Here is an 8,656-nt window from a genome sequence, read left to right as displayed (position 1 = left end):
GCACCATAAAACCTTGCCTTGATGATGCGGTTATGCATATTTTATATGCGTCATGAACACTGTTTCTCGAGTAATGAGTGGAATTTACTTTTTTCGTAAAACTATATTATTTTGATATAGTTTTCACGAGATAACGTTTAGCTCAATAGTCACAGTAATATATTTTTTCAAATCTTAGCTCCAAGCAATGCTAGGTTACTGCCATCTGAAAGTCAACTACATTTTAATTTCATTGATTCTAATTATTGTCCTGATCAATCAGCCTTAACTATTCCTGAATGAGACTTGATAATTAAAGTGTAAGCGAAAGCTTTTAATATTCTTCTAATGGTACACCTAAAGATTAACGGAGCTAAGATACGCGTATTGCATTTGGGAAGAGCGTACTTTGTTTCGCAACACTCTCATTAAATTTCATTCAGTTTCATATTTTGTTTATTAATTTTGATGAACAATTGTCTTTATCATTACCAATAACATTAAATATTATTTCACATAAAACATTAAATATGATATTATTCTTTCGTTCTATCAGCAACACATTTCTAAGTACAATGGCATTTAATATAATAGGAAATAAAATAGATTAGCTGTTTTTAAGGAATATGTTCACCATTATTTGAAACGCCTAGTAGTCACTACGCTCAAGCAGTTAAATAATATTCAAATATTTTAGTGATTAATAGCTTTGTTTGGTCTAATTACAAAACACAATATTCTGGCAATATATCATTAATATTCATGCCTATTAAAGTGATATTAATTACTATTTGATGTTCACTATAAAACGACAAAGGATTGTGCTGATATTATCAGATTTATCATGAAGATGATAATTACAAACGGGTAATTTCCAGAGGAAATATAAGTTTTTATGATCAATACTTTCTTATATAAAGGGAAAAGAAAAATCATGTCGTCTGCATTCGACTAAAGGAAATTTTCTTTCGTGTCTAGTACCAAATTCATCAAACAATCAACATGAAGTATTTCCTAATGTTCGTCCTTGTCGTTCTTAGCATGGTAAGATTTTGTCAATATTTCTCCTAAGATTACAGTTGATTGCTTAGAGTGTGAACTCAAAAGTTCATACTTATCAACACAGGCTTTTTCTTGTATATTTAGCCAGTCATTTCCTCCAAATTTGTGTTGCGTGTTACTGTTTGATGCATTTGTCGTGATAATTTCAAGTGATGATCGAGGGTGACTTCCCATCTGGTGCCGAACCATTTCTACCAAGCAAATATTTTGTAAAATGCTCAGTTTAGACTTTCACTGTGTTCGTAATAATATTTTTCATCCCCAGTGCAATAAAATTTCCTCCCGAAGAAAATATTGTGCGATTATCACTGACTACATTCGCCATAGTTAGGAAAATGTTAATCACACAAGATATAATTCCTTGCTAAAAAAATAGTTTGTTTTACATATATGTGATATAAATACTTATTGTATTCAAGTAGAATGAAAAATCAATTATTGTTGTGAACAAACGCCTTGCTATATGACGCCGTGAGAACTCAGTTTTCCTTCGATCTCTAGAAAATTATAGATGAGAGTTTACTCTCAGGGGTATAATTGAGTATCAGTCGTTCTACTAACTCACATATGTATAGTTTTTTTTAGAAGTGTATAGTTAAACAAAAATGAACGTTTTGCAGTTAGCAATTGATTTACAACATATGTATTGTTCTGATTATTGTCCACTTCTTAGTTACATGTTAGAAAGCTTGGTGAGAGATCTTCAGATTCTGTTTTATCTCAATAATGAGTGTTGTTGTCGTAACTGAACACTTTCAAATTTACAAAATTTTCATTTTCTTTCAACAAAATTACCAATTTAAAACTATAAATGACCATTTAAGTTCACCAACATAATTTTGACCAGCTCAATGAATTAGGCCTGCATCGGTGTATATCTTACATTTAGATAGTGTTCGTTAAGTTAAACAAGAAGTAGCGCGTTGTGCGTACAGAAAAATAAAGTATTCGTTCGGTCACATCTTCTGATTTTCGTTCGATTGGAAACATCTTTTGATGTTCGTCTGAAGCCTGTTTCAGATACTAGAAGATTTATATCTATGTACTGTAAACAAATCCGATAATGGAAAAAACATACACTTTACACGTACTTGAATCGTCCAACAAATTATAAGTACTTTTTCCCCACAACTTTAACAATGTATCATGACTCTTTGGACTCCTAAAGTTCCACGTTTAGGTTGATCATAGTCTTAGGCTAATTTATTGATTTCTATATGTATCTTGCGATGTGTATAGTCGTAAATTGTTATTGTCCTTCTCACTCTTGTACATTCTGTGCCACAACTTCTTATATGAAAAGTAAGAAACACTCTAGAGAAGTACTATAATGTACTGGTTTTCCATCTTTCAAATATGTAAAGTACTATTATATACAATACACAACATTGACACTATTATCTCATTCACTTTTCGTTTCTACTAAGTACTCAGATTCTTGGTAAACATATGAAATGTCTTCTTTGTGCCACTTTCTGTTTATTATATAAACTTTTCTACTATTCCATTTGTATCGCATATTTTTCTTTTCTCTTCTCTCTTTTTAATACACTTTCAATATATCTGAAAATATATCCTAAAACTTTTCAATATATCTGACCAATATATCCTAAAACTTTATTCTATAATGGTCACAAACAAGCTTACTTCGTACGATTTCGTTATGAAAATATTCTTACTGGCGAATTGTATAGTTATAGTTATAGTAAGTACCAAACAGCCCTAAAATGAATACATTTTTCCATGGATCGGTTTTAAAGTTGATCTTGTGGGCTATTGGTTCCCGTCCTGGAATAGGTCTGGAGTATAGTTCACAACAATAATAATATTCAGCCCGACAAATATAGTATTAGTTATTAACAAAATATTCTGAAACTCAATTGAACGCATCCTCCTTTTTATGTTATAAGAACTACTTGTCCGGAGATAGCTACCAAGGTATATCTACTTTCTTATAAATCTCAATTGTAAAAGTACCAAAGTACTTTTATTGTCTTTTAACATTGTTTAAAACTACCAAATAATTACTATGATACATTGCAAAAGAAAAATACAGGATTCAATGAGTAAGATTTCAAAGTGCTACTCAATAATGAGGATAGATAGATCGAATAGAACGAGATACAAAACTAGAATATAACGATTAAGAAATATTTCTTTATCGGTGCAAAATAATGAAACTCTTACCCATCAATAGGCACGCAAATTTGCTCTTTTGTTCAAACTACAATCCTTTAAAGATTTTACGCAAATTCATATTAGGTGCAAGCTTTTAACGTTTTGTTAAGATATTCATAATTGTAACCAAGCAAGTTGAAAATTTAACACTTGATCATTTGGTATATTTGTCTTTCCAGGTTGGTGCTCTAGTAGGTAAGTAAAAACAATATATTTAGTTAATTTCTTTTACTTGCTACAGTTAGTACTACCACTAATATTGTAAACAAATCTTCAGATACGTGTCATGTCTATGGGCTATAAAAAATTATTCAACATAAATTATTTATAGAAGTTGGATGAAAAGAGTAATTACTTATAAAATCATTAACACATAATTGTTTTGTTTTATAAAGAAAATTCTTAAATAAAATATTTTACTTTTACAATAAGCTAATATGGTATATTAGGTGTTACTAGATATAGTAACATATTTGAAACACAAAATGATATATGTACAATCTATAGAAGATTTCTTATAAAGAATTTAGAACAATAATGACGAAATAATTATACATCTAAGCAAACAACGTTTTTTTAAAAAAAAATACGCATATAGTAACTCAACTAATAGAATATATCCCAGTGAAAAGATTTAACATTTTGCTGCCTATGATAGAATATTCTTTGAAAGACACTGTTTGTTGTAATCCAATGTATGATATGAAAATTCCGCTTTAAAATATCCAGCATATATTACAAAAGTATATATTGTTTTAACGAAATCGTTTAGTTCTTGCGAACGTATATTAGATAAAATTACATTTAAACATTAATTTAAACACTGTTTAATCAACATAAAATTATTATATTAAAGTATACTAAGCATCTTTTTCTGTTGCTAAAGTAGGTGATAATCACCAAATTGATAGAGCAATAATAGCATCTTAAATTTGGAATTTAAAAATAAACGAACAAGGCAATTCTACGTTTTGTGTTGTGTATTCTAAAGAAGAATATGATGATCAGGAGATATGAAATAGCGAAATGAAGTAAGTTGAAAGTATGAGACAACCTCCCTAGAAATCATTTACACAGTGCTCGTTACCAGAAAAATTATTGTGCGCGAATTGGGATCATGCCATAACTTCAATCATATAACAGGTTCTGAGGCTAACTAATACATAAGTTGTGTTTGTCAAAGAGTATAGCAAATTGCCAAATAATAAAAGATGTTAATCGTCTTCGTCAAACCAATCCTTTACACTGACTGTTGAAGTAGTAGGAAATAACTATAAAATATGTATAAACATTAGTTCATTCAGTACGGAAGAGAAATGCATAAGAATGCATGAGATATGCAAATATTTGAATTTACGCATCAACAAAAATATTTCCTTACTATAAAGCTGGTCGAAAGAAATATTTAGAATACAAAACGTGTGGTTTCCTTGATCATTCATATTTCTTATGATTTCTATTTGCACATAGTCACAATATTATGTTAATGACTTTTGTGTCAGCAGTCTAAAAGGTATGCAGCGAATAGTGTATTACTCGTTCGAAATCCTATCTGGAAAGGTGCTCTAAGATTTTTGAAGTAAGCTAGGTTACCAGCTTTCCCCTACAAACTTCTAAAAAATGTAAAATTTCGAATCTGTCTCATTCCCTTTCTTACGGTGATTAACGATTGGAGATTTATATTATGTTCAAGAAATGACAAAATTCATATAAAATAATATTGGATATGCACAATTCTACTATTATTTATGTACAATCGTCTTTTATGAATAATTATCTCCGATTGGTCACAGGCTTCAGAATACATAAATTTTACTTTGTTCGTCCTATAAAATTTAAGATTAATTTGAACTATCGATCTAAAAAAAATTAATTGTTGGTTGTTAATCGTATATGCTCAGACGAAAGACAAGAGAAAGTAATAATTATCCCTGCAACACTATTAATGTATTCATACTAACTCGCACCTGATTTTAAATTACTTAAGTTTCTGTAGCTTAATGTTATCATTAAGCAAGAAAAAATGGACTAACATATTATGGAGATAGAATGTCTACTATCTTAGGTCTGTTTAACAAAAATATACTAGAAACGTTCAACGTAATGCAAAGGCATGTATGTATAGCTATATCAGAAATCAGAATAAGGTACCAATGACTTGGATTTAAAATTTTGTATACAGAAATTGCTTATGGAGACGGAAATGTAGTGTAAAATCCAGAGGAGCAGATGTTAGGAATACAGGGAAGTTCCAATGATACCAGTTATGAATGAGAGGAGAGAAATGATTGAAGAACCACGACCGCATGAGTAACAGAACCACAACCGTAGTATAATGTATACAACAACATAACATTTTGTATACAACCTATGAAGTACAAGAACGAAAATGTATTGAAACTGTACCAACTCATCATCATTAAGAAAAACGATAGAAAATGAAAGAATATTTTGTTTACAATAATAAGCAATATTAAGCTAAGTAAACACATATAATTTGTACATCTTAGAGTTTTTGGTCCCTGAATTTTTCTTTCAACACCAAAAATGTACTGCTGTTTTTGTTGTACATAATAACTCACTAAAACAAAATGTTCGTTACACTGTAGAAATTCACTCTCAATATAGTTTTACAAGTGTGTATTTATTCGAATATTTTGGCTATCAGTATCAGTTTACGATGTTTGAGTTACCGTGCAAGTTTTTGGGTAACGTTACCAATTTATTAAGTGTCAAAGTGAGAAAAATTAAACTATAGGTAGTAATAATTAAACTATTACTAGTAGCACAATTTATTAATATATTCTTTTTTCATTTCATTGCAAAATAATGTGTATTTTTTATGAAAATGATTTCTTTGCTTAAAACTCACCCAATAGGAATGAAGTATATATAAATTTGAATAAAATGTTCACGTTACATGTAACTTTTAGAACGAGTTACTGTTTTAGAGGGAAACAAAAAAGTCTCGTTTCTTGCATATTGCCCTTGATCTTTTTCATTAGCCTTTCAATGAGCATCTATATTTGTCTTCTCCGTTAAACATCGTTTTCGATTGTGACAAAGCAGATAGTCTAATCCCTTTTGTTACAACTGCAACCTCTATATAGTTATGGCCTAACAATCCATAGAGTTATGGAGTATCATAAATGAACATAAACTTATGTGCAACATGTCGTCTTAATCCAAACAATTACAATGTGTTTTTATTTTGTGTTTCCACAGATTTATATTTCATCTTTCCCTTCGACTGGTAAATCTTTAACAATAACATCTCAACACTTTAGAGTATAGATGTTCGGTTTTTCTTGAAGGTTCAAAAATTTAGCAACCGTCCATCAGCTGCTGCTAATGCAAGTTCTTTTTTCTCCACGATTAAGATTCGCCCCAAATTACTTCTTAAGACCTTCGCCAATGTCTTTCTGATGAACAGAAATACGTCCTCATCAACAGGAACATGTTTCCAACAAACCAACTGTTTACATTCACTGTTGGCTTTATCTAGAAGTTGTTTTACTTTCTGCGTCTCATGATTGAGATTCGTGTGTTTCCTTATCCACAAAGAGCAAATTATTTCTTAGTTGAAAAATGCAATTTCTTTGTATATTCATGAAAATTTGGTGAACGCCCAACATCTTGCATCAGTACATTCTACAGAGAAGATATTTAACACAACTTATTACTAGCAGTATCTCTATTTCTTCATATCATTTGTTGATGTTGTACATATTTTCCTTCCAAGTTGCACAGAGTACAAGTAAGTCTAAAAAGAAAGTTCATTTCAGAATTCATCAGTGGAATTCACATGTGAAGTAGAAGCAGAAATGAAGAAAAAATAGTTATTCGAAGTTTAAAAGCTCCAAAACACAGACGACAATGCATTATATGAATAAAAAATAATACGTTTACTTATTTAAATACACTTTTTTATAAGTGGATTTGAGCCCATACTATTTAATTGAGAATGTATGTTGATTCAATTGTTACTCACAAAGTGACAAATACTAAACTCGCATTACATTTTGCAGTAATTTCTAACATCAGTGTATTTCATCTAAATGTTTACGATAAAAATAAAATAAATACAATGATCCTAGTCTTTGTTTATGAGCTGTTTCACTCGTAGGCTGTAGGTGTTTGCTTCATTACGATTAGACACCATAAACACTTCGTGCTTTAGGGTACACATAAAATTTCTTCAGAATCGAATCACTCAAGATGTCGTTGATATGAAAAAAATACATGTTGATATTAAATATATTCTAGCATCGAAAATATCGGTTTAAAACACAAACTAATTCGAACACATTGGGACAGCATAACTTAATTGTTATTCTTTTGATATAATGTAGTCTAACTGCTTATATAGGAGACGTGAAAAACTTCAGAAAATATAAGATAGCAGCACTTCTTATCTCTTAGATAGCGAATAGGGAGGAAAAGTTTTGCGAATTGGGAGAGTGGATTACGTTGAAAAGCAAGAAAGCACCCCTATTGCCAGTACTGACCTAGTGACGATTTTCACGAGGGAGATATTTGGCGGGAGAATCTTAACGACTTTCGAAACTATAATTCTGTTAGCTTGCTAGTGTTACTTCGGTAAGTAAAAGTTGCTGTTTTCTTTTCGTGCATGGGTTTCCGTCCTACTTTCAGTGCGGGAAGGAGAATGTGACATTATATGTATCATCATTGGGCATTCTTGCCCCTACTGTCAATAAAAAGATGTATCACAGATGATTAGTTGATATTAAGGTTTACACATAACAAACTAAATGAACTAATTGTTAATGAGTCATATGGAAACTACTACTAATTAAATCTTTTACTACTATTACAGAAGGGCAGATAGCGGTTGGGTCGGCCGTCGCAGGAGTAGCTCCTCCTCCACCACCACCACCAGCAGCTGCTGCTGCTTCTGGAGCTGCTGCTGCTGGAAAGAAGTAAATGATTAAACTGAACTAAGAACAAGGACTGAATAACAGACAAAAATAAAGAATGCTCTTAATCTGGAACGTACATACTCGAAATTACTTTAAACTGTATAAATTTGTAAGATGTTTTACAAAATAAAATTGTAGCAAACATAATTAATAGTACTTTCTCATTCTTATATTCCATCGGGTCCGGGTAGGAAAATTTTTGTCCACGAGCTTCCACGTCGAAAATGGCCTGAAACAAGGAGATGCGTTGTCGCCATTATTATTTAACTTTGTGCTGGAATACGCCATAAGGAAAATCAAAGATAGCAACCAGGGCCTAGAGTTGAACGGCATTCACCAGGTTATGGCATATGCTGATGATGTAAATTTAATAGGGGATGATAGGAGAACAGTAGAAATAAATGCAGAGATCTTATTAAACGCTTGCAGGGACATGGGTTTAGAAGTAAATGCTGAGAAAACTAAATACATGGAAGTGCGTCGGGACCGTAATACGG

The 8,656-nt window shown here is 31.2% G+C and overlaps 1 long non-coding RNA gene across 1 annotated transcript; it reads left to right on the top strand.

Annotated features, from left to right (window-relative positions):
- Window positions 1-905: 905 nt before the first annotated feature.
- LOC145683261 (uncharacterized) lies at window positions 906-8,300 on the top strand. The gene is made up of 3 exons (XR_014130987.1): window positions 906-1,023; window positions 3,399-3,414; window positions 8,057-8,300. It is a non-coding gene; the product is annotated as an uncharacterized LOC145683261 (long non-coding RNA).
- The last annotated feature ends 356 nt before the right edge of the window (window positions 8,301-8,656 follow it).

Source organism: Thermobia domestica, chromosome 4, assembly GCF_964235325.1.
Source record: "Thermobia domestica chromosome 4, izTheDome1.hap1.1, whole genome shotgun sequence".
In the NCBI taxonomy this organism is placed as follows: domain Eukaryota; kingdom Metazoa; phylum Arthropoda; class Insecta; order Zygentoma; family Lepismatidae; genus Thermobia; species Thermobia domestica.
The sequence above is the reverse complement of the archived record's forward strand: the minus strand, read 5'-3'. Positions and strand labels throughout refer to the sequence as shown.